Source organism: Budorcas taxicolor, chromosome 21, assembly GCF_023091745.1.
Source record: "Budorcas taxicolor isolate Tak-1 chromosome 21, Takin1.1, whole genome shotgun sequence".
In the NCBI taxonomy this organism is placed as follows: domain Eukaryota; kingdom Metazoa; phylum Chordata; class Mammalia; order Artiodactyla; family Bovidae; genus Budorcas; species Budorcas taxicolor.
In genome coordinates, this window is record NC_068930.1 from 67,249,387 (window position 1) to 67,269,282 (window position 19,896).

Here is a 19,896-nt window from a genome sequence, read left to right on the forward strand (position 1 = left end):
TCCTCCTGCCCTCAACCTTTCCCAGCATCAGGATCTTTTCCAATGAATCAACTCGTCACATCAGGTGGCCAAAGTACTGGAGCTTCAGCATCAGGCCTTCCAATGAATATTCAGGGTTGATTTCCTTTAGGATTGACTGGTTTGATCTCCTTGCTATGCAAAGGACTCCAAGAGTCTTCACAATTCAAAAGCATCAATTCTCCAATACTCAGCCTTCCTTATGGTCCAACTCTCATATCCACACATGGCTACTGGAGAAACGACTTTGACTATATGGAGCTTTGTCAGCAAAGTGATGTCTCTACTTTTTAATATGCTGACTAGGATTGTCATAGCTTTTCTTCCAAGGAGCATGCCTCTTTTAATTTCATAACACAGTAAAAAATGAAGTCACTCAGTCATGTCTGACTCTTTGTGACCCAATGGACTGTCGCCTACCAGGCTCCTCTGCCCATAGAATTCTCCAGGAAAGAGTACTGGAGTGAGTTGCCATTTCCATCTCCAGGGGATCTTCCCAACCCAGGGAACAAACCCAGGTCTCCTGAATTGCAGGCAGAGGCTTTACCATCTGAGCCACCAGGGAAGCCCTGTTTCATAAAACAGTATGTTATAATTATTAGTAATGTCCCTGCCTATAGGTAATAAACAGTAGTTTAAACCAAGTGGCATTTGCTCTTATTTATCAGGAAATTCAAAAGTAGGTAATCCCAAGTTTGTTTGTCAGCTCAGTGAGAGGACCAGGAGCTCACCATGTTCCACCTCTCATCTCCATCATGCTCAGCATGATGGCTTTTCATGCCTTAGCTTTTTGCCTTATAGTTCCAAGATGGCTGCCATAGCTCCACATGTCATATCCTCACATGTACACAGCCAAAGATGGAAAGCAAGGGATTACTAGGGTGACAAAGAATTCTCCTCATGAGCCCTTCTCTTTATCAGGGAATCCTCCTTCTTCCCAGAAGCCATTCAGTTTATTTCCCTTTATGCCTTATTATTCATAGCTGAGTAACTGACCACTCGTAGCTGCAAAGGAGACTAGAGGTCAATAAGGCAAAAGAGGTTGGGAATAAAGGGAGGGTAGTAAACCACAGTACCCAACACATGGTCCTTAGGAAATATGTGTTGGGTGGGCAAGAAAAGCACTGGTCTGTAAACGCTAGCCCTCAGAACATTCTGTTGGGAAACTTCATATCCAATACTGGCTCCAGTGCTTTAACCTCCTTTGATATCTAAAGCTCAAGAAGGTCCAAAGTCACAGAGCTAATGAAGTGTTGAAATTGCCCCCAGTCTGCCTGCTGTTAGACTGCAAGCCATTTCTAGTTCCACGAATATAGCATTCCTGGAGGTGACCACAGCAATCCAAAGCTGAGTTCTCATCCCCAAGTTGATGCTCATAAATGGTCAGACCCTTCCAGAGCTACCAAACTGTTGAAACAAATGGACAGTTGTGAGACAGGAACTCCAAACTCAGCAACTGCTCAGAGATTTAGTTCAGAGATGCTTCTTTCATTATTATTAGTCAGCTATAATATTTCTGGCACCAGCCAAGGACTTATTAAATGTAACTCACTGTGGATGCTCATGCAATTTATGTTTTTAATTTTGTAAATAGTGTCTCATGTCTATGGTCCGAAGAGGGGTTTGGTTTTGCACGTATGAAAACATAGCCTTCAGTTACGTCATGCCATAGTTCCAAAATATGGCTTTGTTTACCAGATGAAGATGCTGACAGCTGCATTGCAATGTCCATTGAATCATAGTCACTCATATAAAGGGGGAGATAAAAGACATCAGTAATGTGTGACATATGACACGCATACACACACATCCACACACAGAAGACACTAATACAAGCCCCTGAAAAGCCCAGAGCCACATATCCTGACATAAACATACTTACACACAAAAACTTGGTTTTATCATATTGTCTTATAAAATCCCTTTTACTCCCTACTTTGACAAGACTTTGGCTGTATAATTTCAGTTTGAATTCGGCCTTCCAAACCAAAGATATGATGAGTAAGAGAATAAAGAAATAAACCAACTGTCTGTCCTAAGTATAAGAATCAGAAAAACAACAATGCCCTCAATATCTACAGCCCTTATCACAGGCATGTTTTCAATAGTGGAGCACCAGGGCTTGGCACACTGTTGTGAAGGTGGAGATGGAGGGAATGTGGGTTGGGGCTGGGGGTAGGAACGTGCTCAGAGTCACAGTGGTAGATTGACTGCAAAAGACGCACTTCTGCCCTGCCCAGTCATCCAGGTACTTTGCATCATCACTGTGCAGTACCCTTCCAAGGTCAGTGGAATGACGGTCTGCCTCACTTCTAGATTCAGGCTTCAGGACTCATTCGTGATCCATTTTGGACAAGAGGAAATTAGAAGCAAGCCCAGACATTTCAAAAAGTCTTTGCTCCCTTTGGCTTCCTCTCTTCCTTCTCTGCAATTGCTGTGAAAGCATGGCCAGGCCAGCCTGCTAGGGTGAGGAACGTGTTGCCCAGAGCCAGGCTACCCCAGTTGTCCTCACTGAGGCCATCCTAAACCAGCTGACAGCTGGCTGACCCCAAACTGCAGCTGACAACTGATGCTTGAATGAGCCCAGCTGAGACTCGAAGAGCTACCCAGCTGCCCTATAGAATTGAGAACAATAATAAATATCATTTCAAGCCACTATGTTTGTGGGTAATTTGTTGCAATCAGTGACCGAGACATAGCTGGTTATAGATCTAGACTTGATTCCCCAAACTCTTGACTTCAATACAGTGAGATGTTTCTCCAGTACCCCAGTTTTACAGAAGGAGAAACTGAGGTGCTATGAAATTAAGTCAACTGAATCATTTAAAGCTATGCAGGTAGAGAAAGTATTGTTAATGATTTTAAGGACTTGCTTAACCTTCAAGAATATATTCTGAGTATAGCATTTCCTTCTGGTATGAAATGGCATGTGCATAAACTCTACCCATGACATCAGGGGCTCAGGGAGAGTTTAATAAATTCATCTTTGAGAGAAAGGCAATGTGGTTTTGCATCTGAGTCCTCTGCCCCACCAGGATGGCTCCCATTCAAGCCAGACCCTCCCAAGCCCGCTCCTCCCTCCCAAACTGTGTGCTCTCCAAGGCAGTGGGTGAGTGTTCTTGATCCTCTCTCTTTATCCTTAATATTCAGGCCAATCTTGCTAGTCTTTCACCAACCATGCATTCCATCTGTTTTCTGCAGTATCTGAGTAGAGGCCCTCATCACTTTAACTGGACCCCAATATGAGCGGGACACTAGTCAGGTGCAGGGGTGTGGAGGTGGTGCAACATTGCCCTGATGCCCCTCAAGAATGCAGCTAAAAATTCTAGGCTCCAGTGGCTCAGCCCTGTCTCACTTCTCAGGCCATTCACATTTTTTACTCCCCCTTTTCCATCTTGCTCATCGGAAAATGTCACTTTCAACTCTAGACAGAATTCAAATCCTTGACTTTGAGGTATGGTCCTCTCTGCCCAAGGTCTTCCCACTTTTATCTGTCCATGTCCAAAGTACATTTTAATATCTACTTGCCAAACAGCAATGAATCCAGGATTGGTATATTTGCCCAGAAGTGATACTCTTACAGTTCCAAAATTTGCCCTCCCTCCTGTCACTGGGACACCTTGGTATATGCACCATGGTTTGGCACTAATATCATTGATTGCTGTGATAATTACACTTGTGTTATATTTGAGGAAACCAAGTCTCAGAGACCTTGTCTCTAGCCCATGTGATGACTTGGCATTGGGCAGGACGTGGAATTGAATTGAACTATAGGGCTTCTCCAATGGCTCAGCAAGTAAAGAATCTGCTTGCGATGCAGGAGGTGCAGCAGGCTAGGGTTTGATCCCTGGGTCAGGAAGATCCTCTGGAGGAAGAAATGGCAAACTTCTCTAGAATTCCTGTCTGAAAAATCCCACGGACAAAGGAGCCTGGCAAACTATAGTCCAAAGTGTCACAAACAGTCAGACACTACTCAGCAACTAAGCATGTACACAGGCTGAGATTTTAAGTCAGAGTCCTAAACATCAGGGCAATTTTCTGTGTTTACAATGACTTGACACTAGGCCACTTCTGGGACTCTGACTGGTACTAGTCTTTGCTGGGATGAAGGAATACCTTCTTTGTGAGGTATTTGTGTAGACACTGCATCTACAGCTACAGCCTGGTTAGGTCTCACAAGCTTTGCTGCCCCCTGGACATGGCCAGCCCTCCCTTCTCTGACTTCAGTCATCTCCATTCTCGGAAATCAGTCCCAAAATGAAACACAAGGCAATAGTGAACTTTCATCTCCTCTTTAACACTCTTTTCTCTCCTGTCCTATTGGCCAAGCCACTTCTTCCCCAGGAAGTGAGAAGAGATTTTATTTTGTTGACCTGATTTCCACATACTTAGCTGCATTTCCAAAATCTTTCAGAGCAGCCTCAACCACCACAGAGACTCTAGCAGCTTCTACAGGCGTTCCAGCTGGGTGAGCGCATACGCATGCAGTGCCCCAGGGGATGTATGTTACCATTTGATGAAATATATATTTAGAATGCCTAATATGCATATTAATTACCCCATAGATGGCAGTGACTTTTTGAGAGCAATCCCACTCCATTATTTGAAAAACATTTTTGAGAATTCTGGAGAAAAATAACTGTAACACATGCTTTCTTTTAATTCCATATGCTGGAGACTGATCCTGTCATATCGTGGAATGGTGACTGTCCAGATTTTAGGTTTTGCATCACACGAATGCAAAGCATCAGCCCTCCCATGCATTGCCCTTTTTATCTTGAGCCCTGACTTTCCAAGCACCGAATGCAGAGATTTTACATGTTGAACTCAGTTCCATTCGGTTCAGTCGCTCATTTATGTCCAACTCTTTGTGACCCCATGGACTGCAGCACACCAGACTTCCCTGCCCATCGCCAACTGCTGGAGCTTACTCAAATTCATGTCCATCGAGTCGTTGATGCTATCCAACCATCTCATCCTCTGTCATCTCCTTTTCCTCCCACGTTCAATCTTCCCCAGCATCAGGGTCTTTTCCAAAGACAGTTCTTCACATCAGGTGGCCAAAGTATTGGAGTTTTAGCTTCACGTCAGCCCTTCCAATGAATATTCAGGACTGATTTCCGTTAGGATTGACTGGCTGTATCTCCTTGCTGTCCAAGGGACTCTTCAGAGTCTTCTCTAATACCACAGTTCAAAAGCATCAATTCTTTGGCGCTCAGCTTTGTTTGTGATCCAACTCTCACATCCATACATGACTACTAGAAAAACCATAGCTCTGAACATTGAACTCAAGTTAGAGCAAATTTTAAAGCCAGATTAGGAAACAAGGAGTTCTTGAACCCCAAGAACAATCCTAACCACTTTTTTATATATTATATTCATTTATTTTTATTTAATGAAAAAGAACCCTGTGGGGAAGAATTATATCCCCATTTTATTCATGTAGGAAATAGGTCCCAGGAGTTGGTCACCTGCCTATAGCCATGTGGTTTGTTGGTGGAGTGTTCAGGATTCAAACACAAGATCATACAGTTTTAGAGATGTGTAGTTTGTATACCAGGTAATTAACTCTAATGAATGCCTTGAAAAATAGAGACCTAAGTGGGTTGGGCCTATGTCTGTCAGCGTGCTCCAGGAAAACAGAATCAACAGGACACACACATACACGCACACACAAATTTATTTTAAGGAATTGTCTCATGAAAAGATGAGGGCTGGTAAGTCTGAGATGCATTAGTCAGCCTGGAATGATAGAAGCTCAGTTATTCTTCTCCAGGAAACCTTGGTGTTTACTTACAAGGCCTCAAGGATCCGTAAATTCCCTGCAATTTCTGAGAGGTTGTTGGACTGATGCTGAAACTGAAGCTCCAGTATTTCAGTCACCTGATGGAAAAGTTCCTGATGCTGGGAAAGACTGAGGGCAGAAGGAGAAGACGGTATCAGAGGATGAGATGGCTGGACGGCATCACTGATGCTATAAACATGAACTTGGGCAAACTCTAGGAGGTGGTGAGGGACAGGGAGGCCTGGCGTGCTGCAGTCCACGGGGTCACAGAGAGTTGCACACGACTGGGCAACTGAACAATAGCAGCTGCATTTGCATCAATAGCCCAAATCTTCTCCTCTCTGCACCCACGCCCTTCACAATGCGACTTTTGAGGTCCTCCCATCAGCAGCTGGGGGTATCTTTCAGTCACATGATGTGTTTTGACTGAGGGGATGTCAGCATTTGGGACAGAGGCAAAAGCGCTTGTACACTCATGCTTCCTTTCTGCTTCTCAGCCCTTATTGTGAGACCACGTCCAGTCAGATGTCCAGCCCAACCTGACAGAGGATAAACACCTGGAGCAGCGTTGTACCATCTGTCCTGGGTGAAGCTGTCCATGACACGCTGTAGCCAGCGACCCCCAAACACTGAAACAGCCTAGCCACGACTCGAATAAATGCCCAATACCATAATAACTAGAAATAGAGTAACTAGAAAAACTGTACACCACGAGTTAAGAAGATACTTATTTTGTCGACTTACTAGGTTTTGTACTGATTTTCCACAGACCAGTTATGTGAGAAAGTAAATTTGTCATGAGCCTGTAAAAGGATCCGTGTCTTTAAGGATATCAAAAAGATATCATTCCAAATACTAGAATTAAAATTAGATAATGATATTACGGCTTCTTGAGATCAACTGTAAAGGTAAAATGAAGTTTCTTTAAACAAAAACTATGGGCATATTTCATAATCCCCACAATGCCCTATATGGTTAGTTTTTATAGTCCAATATTTTCATTAAGAATGGTGTAAGGAAGATATTGTACTTTATCTCAAAATAGCATGTATTGTTGAAATTTTAACTCATAAAACAGTACAATTTTGAAAGCTCTGATTTTTAATTGTAGGGGTTACTTGGAATTATCACAAATGGGGAGCAAATTTAGGGTTCTCACTTCCTATCTATACCATACTTGATTCACTAAGACAGAAGGAATCACAGATAATGAATTGTATGTTTATCAATTCACCCAAAGAGCACTGACTGAGCGCCTACAAAGGACTGGCAATTCCCCCAGTGATAAATCTTACCTCCATGTAACCTTGACCTTCTCCAGCAACTGCTGCACAAGGTGAGCCCACTGTTACATGATTCACAGAACGGTGCATCGGTATGTCCCCTCTACTTCTGTCCAGGCTTCTGCTGGAGTCACTCTCTCTCTCCTTGCCTTACAAGTGTTGTCACTTCATCCATGGAGACTGGCTCCACTATGTCTCAGAACACTGCTGATCTTCCTTCAAAACACTTTCTGTGGAGGCTTCTGGCTCATCATTTTTACCTCTGGATTTTATCTATACTTCACATATATATTTCTATACTCAAATATCACACCAGTTAAACTTAACTGCTTTGCATGTATTTGTCAACCACTGTTGTATTAGCTTCTTAGAAAAAGGGATTAAAAATGTTTGCCTTGAAATATACAACAAAAGCTATGAGATAAGGACACTCTAAGACTGCCCCTCTGCAACTAAACTTGGCTTCTGTTCCCTTAAAATCTGGAAGGAGTAACATCTGAAAATCCAATATAGCATCTTCTTCTATAGATTCCAATCTGACTCCACCTAACTAGAACCTCACAAACAGAAGTACCTACAGAAACAAACATTGGGAGAACATGATGAATGCACCCTAAATGCTCCCTAACTTGGAATTATATATATATATATTTCAGTTCAGTTCAGTTCAGTTCAGTCACTCAGTCATGTCTGACTCTTTGCAACCCCATGAACTGCAGCACACCAGGCCTCCCTGTCCATCACCAACTCCCAGAGTTTACGCAAAATCATGTCCATTGAGTCAGTGATGTCATCCAACCATCTCATCCTCTGTCATCCCCTTCTCCTCCAGCCTTCAATCTTTCCCAGCATCAGGGTCTTATCAAATGAGTCAGCTCTTCGCAACAGGTGGTCAAAGTATTGGAGTTTCAGCTTAAACATCAGTCCTTCCAATGAACACTCAGGACTGATCTCCTTTAGGATTGACTGGTTGGATCTCCTTGCAGTCCAAGGGACTCTCAAGAGCCTTCTCCAACACCACAGTTCAAAAGCATCAATTCTTCGGCACTCAGCTTTCTTTATAGTCCAACTCTCACATCCATACATGACCACTGGAAAAACCATAGCCTTGACTAGACGGACCTTTGTTGGTAAAGTAATGTCTCTGCTTTAGAATATGCTGTCTAGGTTGGTCATAACTTTCCTTCCAAGGAGTAAGCATCTTTTAATTTCATGGCTTCAATCACCATCTGCAGTGATTTTGGAGCCCCCAAAAATAAAGTCAGCCACTGTTTCCACTGTTTCTCTATCTATTTCCCATGAAGTGATGGGACCAGATGCCATGATCTTCGTTTTCTGAAAGTTGAGCTTTAAGCCAACTTTTTTACTCTCCTCTTTCACTTTCATCAAGAGGCTCTTTAGTTCTTCTTTACTTCCTGCCATAAGGGTGGTATCATCTGCATATCTGAGGTTATTGATATTTCTCCCAGCAATCTTGATTCCAGCTTGTGCTTCATCCAGCCCAGCATTTCTCATGATGTACTCTGCAAATAAGTTAAATAACCAGGGTGACAATATATAGCCTTGACGTGCTCCTTTTCCTATTTTGAACCAGTCTGTTGTTCCATATTTTTAAGAGGCAGGTCAGGTGGTCTGGTATTCCCAGCTCTTTCAGAAATTTCCAGTTTATTGTGATCCACACAGTCAAAGGCTTTGGCATAGTCAATAAAGCAGAAATAGATGTTTTTCTGGAACTCTTGCTTTTTTGATATATGTATATACACAGGCACAAATAACATAATATATATTTCTGTATACAAATATAAATGTTTGTATATACATCAAGCAGAGAGCCTATATACAAATAAATTTTACATATTAATGTATGTATATACATATATATACAAATAATTTACTCTCACCAAGTAGAAATTTACCATATACAATATGAATATGCCTTAACTTACAATATTATGCACATATATATAACACATACATACACACCTATTGTATAAGTTATTATTTGTTGAGAGTAAATGATTTTTTAATTTATTAGAAAAGGAAATACAATAATAACAGAATAGACTAATAGAATGCTCCTCTGAAAGAAGTGGAGTTCCTCTGACACTGGAGTCACCCCAAGTCCCAGAGTTAGAAGAAAGAACCCTGGTGTTCAGCACCATGGACAGTGGTACATTTGCTCTAGTCACACTGTGTCTAGGACATCTCCAATATTAAATTTATTACTGTAGTGAGGGATGGTAGAAAGGAGAGACGGCCTTCACTCAAGGGCTATATGACTTCCATATCAACGGTGGTGTACCCATGAACCAGGAAACCTGACTCTACAGCAGACACCAGGATATGTGTGCTGTTTTATATAAACGGCAACATTATCAGCTGCAGAATCACCAAATTTTTATAATGTGGATCGGTTGGCTATAAGGTCTATATAATGAGCCTGTGTGCATGCTTAGTCCTTCAATTGTGTCCGACTCTTTGTGACCCTATGGACTGTAGCTCACCAGGCTCTTCAGTTCATGGGATTGTCCAAGCAAAAATACTAGAGTGGATTGCCATTTTCTCCTCCAAGGGATCTTCCTGACTTGGGGATTGAATCCGCAGCTCCTGAGTCTCCTGCATTGGCAGGTGGATTCTTCACCACCTGGGAAGCCCTTAAAATGAGCAGTAAACTCCAAATATTATCAATACAATGAGTGAAACATGGCATATTGTCTATGTGGCAAAAGCTGACTCTGTGAAACTTAAGTCATAATGTGACTAAAGGGAAATTCCAGGGATGGAGACAGTAGAAGGAGCTGAAGTGCTGGGTGAAGTCTGAACAGAGCATAGGAGCTGTCATGCCAACAGCTGGCAGTATGGCACGTGAGGGAGCCGTTGCTCATGCACAGAACACATCACATAGCACATGGGATCATAGCAGGAGACAGAAGCAGAGGAGTTCACTACCCAGGAAAACTCTTTCTGCTGCCTCTTTTCTCTCACTTTAATTTAGTCCACATCCTTAAATCTACTCCACGCTTACTCTCACCTCCTCAGATAACTCTTCCAGATCATGGGCTTGATTTACTCCCTTCAACCTAATCATCTGTCCTACCTGCTGATTAATCAATTCAGTCACTTATTAATCAACAAATGTTTACTTCAGTTCAGTTCAGTTCAGTCGCTCAGTCGTGTCCGACTCTTTGCGACCCCATGAACCACAGCACACCAGGCCTCCCTGTCCATCACCAACTCCTAGAGTTCACTCAAACTCATGTCCATCAAGTCGGTGATGCTATCCAGCCATCTCATCCTCTGTTGTCCCCTTCTCCTCCTGCCCCCAATCCCTCCCAGCATCAGAGTCTTTTCCAATGAGTCAACTCTTTGCACGAGGTGGCTAAAGTACTGGAGTTTCAGCTTTAGCATCATTCCTTCCAAAGAACACCCAGGGCTGATCTCCTTTAGAATGGACTGGTTGGATCTCCTTGCAGTCCAAGGGACTCTCAAGAGTCTTCTCCAACACCACAGTTCAAAAGCATCAATTCTTCGGTGCTCAGCTTTCTTCACAGTCCAACTCTCACATCCATACATGACCACTGGAAAAACCATAGCCTTGACTAGATGGACCTTTGTTGGCAACGTAATGTCTCTGCTTTTCAATATGCTATCTAGGTTGGTCATAATTTTTCTTCCAAGGAGTAAGCGTCTTTTAATTTCATGGCTGCAGTCACTATCTGCAATGATTTTGACTTAGCACCTAGTATATGACAGAATCTCTTCTAAGCCTTTAAAAATTGCTCAAGCTACTAGACCATTGTCTTTATTATTTATTCATTCATCTAATAATTCAATAATCATTTAGTGAGGCCCAAGTATTACAAAGTGTTATTTGCTCAATCAGGTCCAACTCTTTGCAACCCCATAGACTGGGGCCCACTGGGCTTCTCTGTCTGTGGAATTCTCTCTGCAAAAATACTGGAGTAAGTTGCCTTTCCCTTCTCCAGAGGATCTTCCTTCCCAACTCAGGGATTGAACCCAGGTCTCCTGCTCTGCAGGCAAATTCTTTTTCATTTGAACAAAGAGACAAGCTCTGTAATCAAGGATCTCTCAGTGGAGTGGGTTGAGGCAGGTATGGAAAAGACATCATAGCACAGTGTGATAAGTCACCCCAGAGAGAAAGGATGTTAGGTGAAGGCAGAAGGAAGAATTATTGACACTGTTGAGGATTTTGGAAGCTGCTCCAACCTCAAAGATAGACTGAGCATTTCACATGTGGCCAAAATTATGCTAGGCACTTTCCCTTGTTAGTATTCAAAGCAATCCTATGAAGGTGATGATAAAAGAGGAAACTGAGGCTCATGTTCACTCCCCATGTAAGTCAAAGAGGCTGCTAGTGGCAAAGCTGGGACTCAACACCATTGAGTCAGGGCTTTTCACCTCAGCCTGGCCCCCTTCCAAAAGTCTCCAGAGGGGCTGCATTTGAGTAGAGCCTTGAAGAGCAAGTGAGATTTTGTCATGCTGCCACCTGTGAAGTGGCAGAGATGACAAAGAAACCAAGCCAGGTGAAGGGGCAGAGGGGCTCCCACCAGGCGATAAGCAGCCCCCCACTGCCACCCTCAGGGGATTTCTCACTGCTTCTCTGATGAGGACCTGTGTGCCCCAGGGTGGTTTCCCTGGCAGCATGAACCCCCCAGATGCCCTGACCCATCTTTGCCTGTCACATTCTTCTTCATAATTGGGCTGGCTGCTGTTCTCTGCTTACCTGATTAGCGGGTTCACTAACCTAGCAGAAATGGGATCTGAGAGGATTAAAATGTGAAGGAAAAAAAAAAAAAGATAATACAAATTGAAAACAGCGGCTTCTCCAGCCGAGTTTTGGATTAGAAGTTGAGAAAGAGAATCAGAAAATTTAAAAATGTGAAGGACAAGGTTCATATGGTGATTGGGATAAGTCCTTTTGTAGCCAAGCATCCTTGCATGCTATCATTTGACTGTTTTGTATCAGTTCTCCAGGGAAAAGCACAAATGCCTTTTGCCTGGCTCTCAGGGGTCTCCTACGATTTAAACACAGCCTTGCTTTCTGATCTTACACCCTACAACCTCCCTTTCTGCTTCTTCTTCCCTGTGTAGATCTCCTCATTTACTACATTTGGCTCTCTGCATCCATAGATTTCTTTCCCCAGATTTCACATCTCTGCTACCATGATTTTCTTGCTCTTCCCTTTAGCTGAAATGCAGCCTCGTTTCAAAGTCTTAAGTCTTCCACCATCTCTCAGGTGAAGTCACCTCTCTCTCCCTGAAGCCTGTTGAACTTTGTCTATCTCAACAAGTGCTTGGTACTTTTGTGACTCTAAATAGCATAGTTTCTGTCTTTTCTCCCTTGGTGGACTGGAGGGCTGGAAAAATGCAGAGAGCTGCAGCAACACCCTCCTCAATGAAAATGGCCTTCTATTATTTACAAAAGTCTCTTTTGTATGAATGAGTAGGTGAATGAGTCAATAAATTGAACTAAACAATGAACCATCCGGCAATCCTTGATTATGTTGTTCACTGACTTAAAGTCCCTCTGGGCTCTCCAGCCTCCAAGGATGAGATGCTCAGCATCCCTGAGCAAGTAGCCTTCCTCTCTCTCCCCTACTCCTGTGCCCCATCCCTTCCCTAGGCACCCATCTCTGGGATTTCACAGACCCCAGGTAAGCACACCAGAGCCCTCTATACCCCTGACTTGACTCCTGCAAACTCTGCCTGAAATCTCATTCCCAACTCCTCCTCTCCTCTCTTTTTATGGAAAATCAGACACATTCGACCAGGTCGTTTATTTATAACATTTCCTTAGAAGTCTTCCCTCCTCGTCTAGTAATTCCTTCCTTTCCCATTGTCTTTGCCCAGATGTCCATTTCAGCATTTTAAGACTGTGTCAGAGTTTCTATATTTGGTTTGTGTTGTTTGCTTTCTATCCATCGGTTACCCACACTGAGGATGGGTTCTTCCAGAGCAGAGACTCGGGAATTTTCCATCGTGGTTATGGTGAACACTGATTAAGCTCTTACTACATTTGAGCCTGTGCTCATGTGCACGATTTCACAAAATCACCTGAGCAAGACTCCTGGGGTGATGTCACACACAGGCACATGAATGCTTCCCCGGGCATGTGGGACCCATGCTCCATGCTCATAAGGGCTCCGTTGTACCACTTGCTTTTGTGGTTTTTGTCAGCCCGGACACGAGGGATGTTCTTGCTGCCCAACACTTGCAAAGATGAGAGGACAGGCATAATGAGCTAGTTCACGTCTTCACATTATTTACAAAGTGCCTTCTTGAGGTCTGTATAGACATTACCTCAAAAGCACCATCATGTCTGCTGTTTTAAAGACGAGGAAACCAAGGCTCAAAGGAAGCTAATTAATTTGTCCAATGGCATGTGCTTAGACAGACATAGACCAAGACCCATAGATCAGACCCAAATGCTGACCTTCAGATTCAAGAACTGACCTTTTTAACCCTTCATCAATCCAAATGGGTCACAGTTTTGTTTTGTTTTGTTTTGTTTTTTTCCCAATTCATGGGAAATGTTAACTAAATATTCAGGAGGTTTCACAAGGCAGTAAGAGCTCAACCTCAATCCTCAAATATCTGGACTCCCAGAACATCCACCAGAGGTGAGTGCCCCCTCCCATCACTAGGACAACCCTCTTAGTTCATCACTAAGGAAACCTTTGACCAAATTCAAAGTGCACGTTCAGGCCAGGAGATCCAATGGGGCTCTGCAAACCTTCCGCTGATGTTGTACAGAGAACCAGGAGCGCCCGTCAGTTTAAGAAGTTACATTTGGGGGAAGACCTAAAGGCCACTTCACTTAGCCTCACTTATTCAATCTGTTTTCTCATCTGCATGAAAGACCTAAAAATTGTGCTCTGATGAAGAATATGCTGCAAATTAAACAACGCAACAGAAGCATTTTGTGTGCCATCAAATGCTCTATGAGCATCATTCCACTTCCTGTTCTAGTCAAACTTTGTTCCCAGCTGGAAAAGAACCAGAGCCATAAATATCTGTCTTTCTGAAGCCACTGCCTTCCTCTAAAGCATTTTATGGCAAGATAATTTCAACCAAAAATTCCAAAAAAGTCAACAGGTGTGGTATATTACAGAGAAAAGGCCAATGTGGCTAGTCCCTAAGAAATAAAGGAGAGAGAGTATGTGTTCATTTGCTCTTTGTTACCCCATGAACTATAGCCCACTAGGTCCCTCTGTCCATGGATTTCTCCAGGAGAGAATACTGGAGCAGATTGCCATTTCTTTCTCCAGAAGATCTTCCTGACCCAGGGATCAAACCCACATCACTTGCATCTCCTGCATCGGCAGGCAGATTCTTTATCACTGTGCCATCTGGAAAGCCTGAAAGGAGGGAGAGTGAGGAGAAAATGTCTGAGGAGGCTGGGGCCAGAACGGGTACAGAATCCAAGGTGAAGGAAGGAACTTGGAGTATATTTGTCTTGACTTGAGAAGGCAGAGGGAGGTTGAAAGCACGAGGTGCTTTGACACAATTTGGATGCTCAAGGATATCTTTCGGAGGCTGTGAAAATGGACTGGAGGGGTCAAGAGTTAAAGGTGCAAAGCTGGTTAGAAGCCAGTGTATCATCCCAGTGAGATAAGATAGCTCTAGGAATAGAGATTTAATAGGGATGTGGTGGGAAGTGGCGAGATTCTGGCTGTATGTTGGAAGCAGAGCGAACTGTACTTCCTTCAGCATACCCAGATGGAAACCTAATTAATTCTCCCTGGAAAACCAAAGATTAAAGGATTACTGCCTTCTGCAGTGGAGAAAAGTGAGGCTGAGACCCCTTGTCCCCAATGAACTCATTTGAGGACACAAATAACTTCATTATATATTGTTATATCTTAGAGTCATGGTGTGAAAAGGGCTTTGGAGAGTCCGTATCCAATGTCTTCATTTGCTCCTTAGACATGTAAGGCCAAGCCCTAAGGGTCAGCTTTCCCATTCAGCTGAGCAGGGAACAGCTTGAATCAGAGAGACCCCAGGTCTCCTAATTGCTGGTCTAATACTTGGTCTTCAATGTCAGCAAAGGGGGACAAACACTAATATCAATAACATCCTCAGTGTTAAGTAAAAATCTGGGGTCCTTAATGGCTTCTCCTTACTTGAACTCAGAAGAACTTATACTTGACTCGGTTGCCCCAATCAACAAAGCTGGGGGCAGGATAAGTTTTTTGATCTAGAGTCTATTGAGTCTATCCTGACCAAGCCACAGATGCTGGTGTTCACTACACACACCCAGTATCTACGATGTACCTGCCCTGAGGTGCATTGCACTGTGTCCCAGGAGAGCAGAACCCACCTGATCCCTGGTCTCACTGAGATATCAAGGACATCTTTCCTGCTCGACCGGTGGAGTCATGCAGCATGGCTATGACAGCTTTTGATGTAATACACAAGGAAGAACCACAGACAAAGGATATTCAGAAGTTTACCTATATTCTAAATCTGTAGTGGGCGGTCACTTCTGGGCCCCAAGCCAAGTACAGGTGCAGATCAAAGAGAAGCTTGTGCAGGGGACCTAGGCAGCTTTCCTGGCCCCTGTTGGTGTGAGCAGAATAACAGGATTTTGAAAAATTTATCCTGCCCCCTGCTTTGTTGGCTAAGTCAACTAAGTCCAGTATAAGTTCTTCTGAGTTCACACAAGGAGAAGCCACAAGGACCCCAGATTTGTATGTAAGATTTTTTAGGGTATTCAAGCACAAAAAGGCCATGGACTGGCATGGAGGTGGCAGGGGTAGGGATGGGTGGGTGGGGCCTCGGGGAGGAGAGAAGCAAGAAACAGGAGAAAAAGAGAAAGCCACATCAGTCAGAGAATGTCCTCAGAGTGAAAAGGGGAGAAAGGTAACCCGAGAAGCCTGGGCTCCATCTGCTCAGACTCTGAGGATAAAGGCGACAGGGGATTAGGTGACCTGAGGGGCCACAGCAGGGGCTCCAGGCCCCCCAAGTGCACACAGCATAAAAATGCCATTTATTAGTCCCGTGCACGGTAATTATATTTAATACTGACCCTGATTCCTTTTGTCCATGGGAAATAATGAAAGCTGCTCTGTTTGAGCCTGAGGGTCCTAAGTGACTCATTAGCGACTCCTACTTCTGTCCAGGCTGGCAGAGGGAATAAGACAAAGGAGAGCCAGGGGCATGTGTGTTCATGTTCTGCAAGAGATGGTTCTGAAATCTCTTAATCCGGTATGGAAAGAAGGTGTGGGGAGAGCAGAGTTCAAACAAGGACCCAGATCCTAGCTGTTATTCAACAGCTAGGTGACCAGGACTTTCCTGGTGGTCTAGTGGGTAAGATCTACCTACTGTTGCGGGGGACATGGATTCCATCTCTAGTCCAGGAAGGTCCCACATAACGTGGGGCAACTCAGCCACTGGGCCACAGCTACTGAAGCCCTGGGCCTAGAGCCCACACTCTGCAACAAGAGAAGTCACGGCAATGAGAAGCCTGGACTCGGCAATGATGACTGATGACTGAGCAAAAGATAAATAAGTAAAATTGAAAAAGAATAGCTCTGTGGTCTTGGGCAGGAGGTTTAAATGCCCTGAACCTCTGCTTTCTCGTGGGCTTCCCTCATAGCTCGGTTGGTAAAGAATCTGCCTGCAGTGCGGAAGACGGGTTTGATCCTTGGGTTAGGAAGATACCCTGCAGAAGGGAAAGGCTACCCACTCCAGTATTCTGGCTTGGAGAGTTCCATGGGCTGTACTGTCCATGGGATTGTAAGGAGTCAGACATGACTGAGTGACTTTCATTCACTCTGCTTTCTCACAGAGAAGTCTGGTGGACCACAGTCCATAGGATCACAAAGATTCAGACACAACTGTAGCAACTTAGCAAGCACACACACACACACTGAATGGTGATTGCACTTGGAAGATGTTTCAGAATGCAAACCCAGAGATCAGTAACGCATTACTGGCTCTTTATGCTGCTGCTGCTGGTTAGTTGCTAAGTCATGTCTGACTCTTCTGACTCTGCGACCCCCATGGACCATAGCCCGCCAGGCTCCTCTGTCCATGAGATTTCCCAGACCAGAATACTGTAGTTGGTTGTCATTTCTTTCTCCAGAGGGTCTCCCTGACTCAGGTATTGAACACATGTCTTCTGCTTGGTAGGCATATTTTTTACCTACCACTGAGCCACTTGGAAACCATATTGACTCTGAGTAATTAGTTGATAATAATGACAAGAATGGATGGTGTTTAATTGAGCACTTAGGCTATACCAGGCACTTTCTTTGGATTAAATTGATTTCATTCTCATGACAAACTAAGTTTCTTCTGATTAATTCTCCACATAAGGAAGCTTGTCCAAAGCTACACAGCTACCAAGCAGTGGGGTGAGCACTCAACCCAGGCTGCCTGACCCCAGAGCCCTCAATATGAGGACATGAAAAGTTATTGCCTGCAGGAATCTAGGGACTGTGGCAGAACATGGAAATGTCTCCAGAAGACACAAGGAGGAAGCAGGCATACATCCAGGAAGTGAGGAGGGAATAAGTCTTCATGGAGCCTTGGGGAAGGCTTCATGGAGGAGGGCCAGCTCACCCAGCAGCCAGACGCATGGAAGCATTGCTCCCTCCTTCATTAGAACTGTCTTCTCCCTCTGTCCTCAGCAGTCCTGGCAATACCTGAACCTTTCTTGGTCTCCTTTCAGATCTTAATTCTGTATATGTGGTTCTGATTATTGGATGATTAACTCACTTTTCTTTTGGTTTGCCTATAATACTTACACTTATACAAGGCACACTTACATGCTGGGCACAGTGTTCATCTCTTTACATTTATTCTGAGTGTAACCTGCAGAGTGGGGATTGTTAGCACCATAAGTCAGGGGAAGAGATGGAAGCAGGGGGATTGTTTCCTGTCGCTGAGTCTGCAGAGAGCAACGGGCATGTGTCCTGGACCCCTTGTTCCTGCTCCAGGGGTCCATTCAAACATTCTGGAGGGGTGTTCTGAACCCTTTGCTAGATTCATGAACAGTAACCCCTCACCCTCTCCATCTCCTATGATGCTATCTCATGCCTCCAAGAATAGATTTTGCTGTAGGATATTTTACATAAATTTTTCTTCCAATTGGCAAACTAACACCTGCTATTGGAGAAAATGTGTACAAATCAGAGGATCGTATATATAAGACTAAAATTCTGACATCCAGATGTTACCTTCACTAGCTTTTTGATATTTTTCTTTCCCTTGAATGCTGTTTTGCCAGATAGATAATATCATTCTGTAGGTGAAGGTGGATCCTGCCTTTTCTACCTAAGAGAGTGCTGAGAAATACCCAACACACCAACAATCATTTTCTACATTTCACTTTCATTCATCAATATTTTTACAGAAACCAATATATGAATAGACACATAAATTTTAAAAAATGAGACTTTCTCTTAATTTTGGATAATTGACTACAGCAGATTTTCAGCCTATAGTTGCTACACACACATGTGTATGTCTTCCCTGCAGCCCAACGGTTAAGACTTCACCTTCCAATGCTGAGGGTGCTGGTTCAGCCCCTGGTCGGGAAGCTAAGACTGCACATGCCTCACAGCCCAAAAATCAAACATAAAACAGAAGAAATACTGTAGCAAATTCAATAAAGACTTGAAAAAAGGATATGTGTTTTTAAGACTCTTAATGGGCTTCTCAGGTGGCTCAGTGGTGAGAGAGCCCACCTACCAATGCAGCAGCAGCAGAAGACACGGGTTTGATCCTGGGTCAGGAAGGTCCCCTGGAGGAGGAAACGGCAACCCACTCCAGTATCCATGCCTGGAAAATCCCACGGGCAGGGGAGCCTGGTGGGCTACAGTCCACGGGGTTGCAAAGAGTCGGACACGCCTGAGCACCTATGCAAGACTCTTAATATATAATTTAAGACAGTTAAGCGCTCACTGCCTGTCAGCTGCCACCAGGCCTTGGCTTAATTCTTATTATGTGATTTAGTCCACATAAAGCCTTTGAGAAAGCGATATCATCCTGCCCCTTTTACACATGAAGTTCCTCAGGCTCGGTGAGGACGAGCATGTAGCCTTAGGCTGCATTCCAGAAACAGTCGCAGCCACCTGCAGTGTTACCTGGATGAAAATACCCTGGCTTGTTTAGACACTTTTCCCTGGCTCTCATGGATGCATGTGGGGCTTGCCTGATGCAAGTGATGATATATTCTATTGGTCTCTCTATCTCTCTGGTCAAAAGCAAATTATACTGGGCATATTCAGAAATACAGCCGGGATGCTAATATACATTTCTATAGTGCTTCTTTGGGCTTCCCTGGTGGCTCAGAGGTTAAAGCATCTGCCTGCAATGCAGGAGACCTGGGTTCGATCCCTGGGTTGGGAAGATCCCCTGGAGAAGGAAATGGCAACCCACTCCAGTATTCTTGCCTGGAGAATCCCATGGACGGAGGAGCCTGGTGGGCTACAGTCCACGGGGTTGCAAAGAGTTGGACACGACTGAGCGACTTCACTTTCACTTTCACTTTCATAGTGCTTCTACGTGAGAACATTTTGATATACAATTTTAAATTTCATCCACCAAAAAGAACCTCAAAGGAAGGATGACTAACTAACCCTATTTTTTTCAAGCTTGGCTTTGACTACCCAGTCAACAGCAGAGTTTGCCCTTAAACACCAGTCCCCAACTTTAATGCCTCCTTGCTCAGCACAATCCCAGACCTTGAATGCAAAAATAAATCAGAACTGAAAGCATCAGTTCAGTTCAGTTCAGTTCAGTCGCTCAGTCGTGTCTGACTCTTCACGACCCCATGAACTG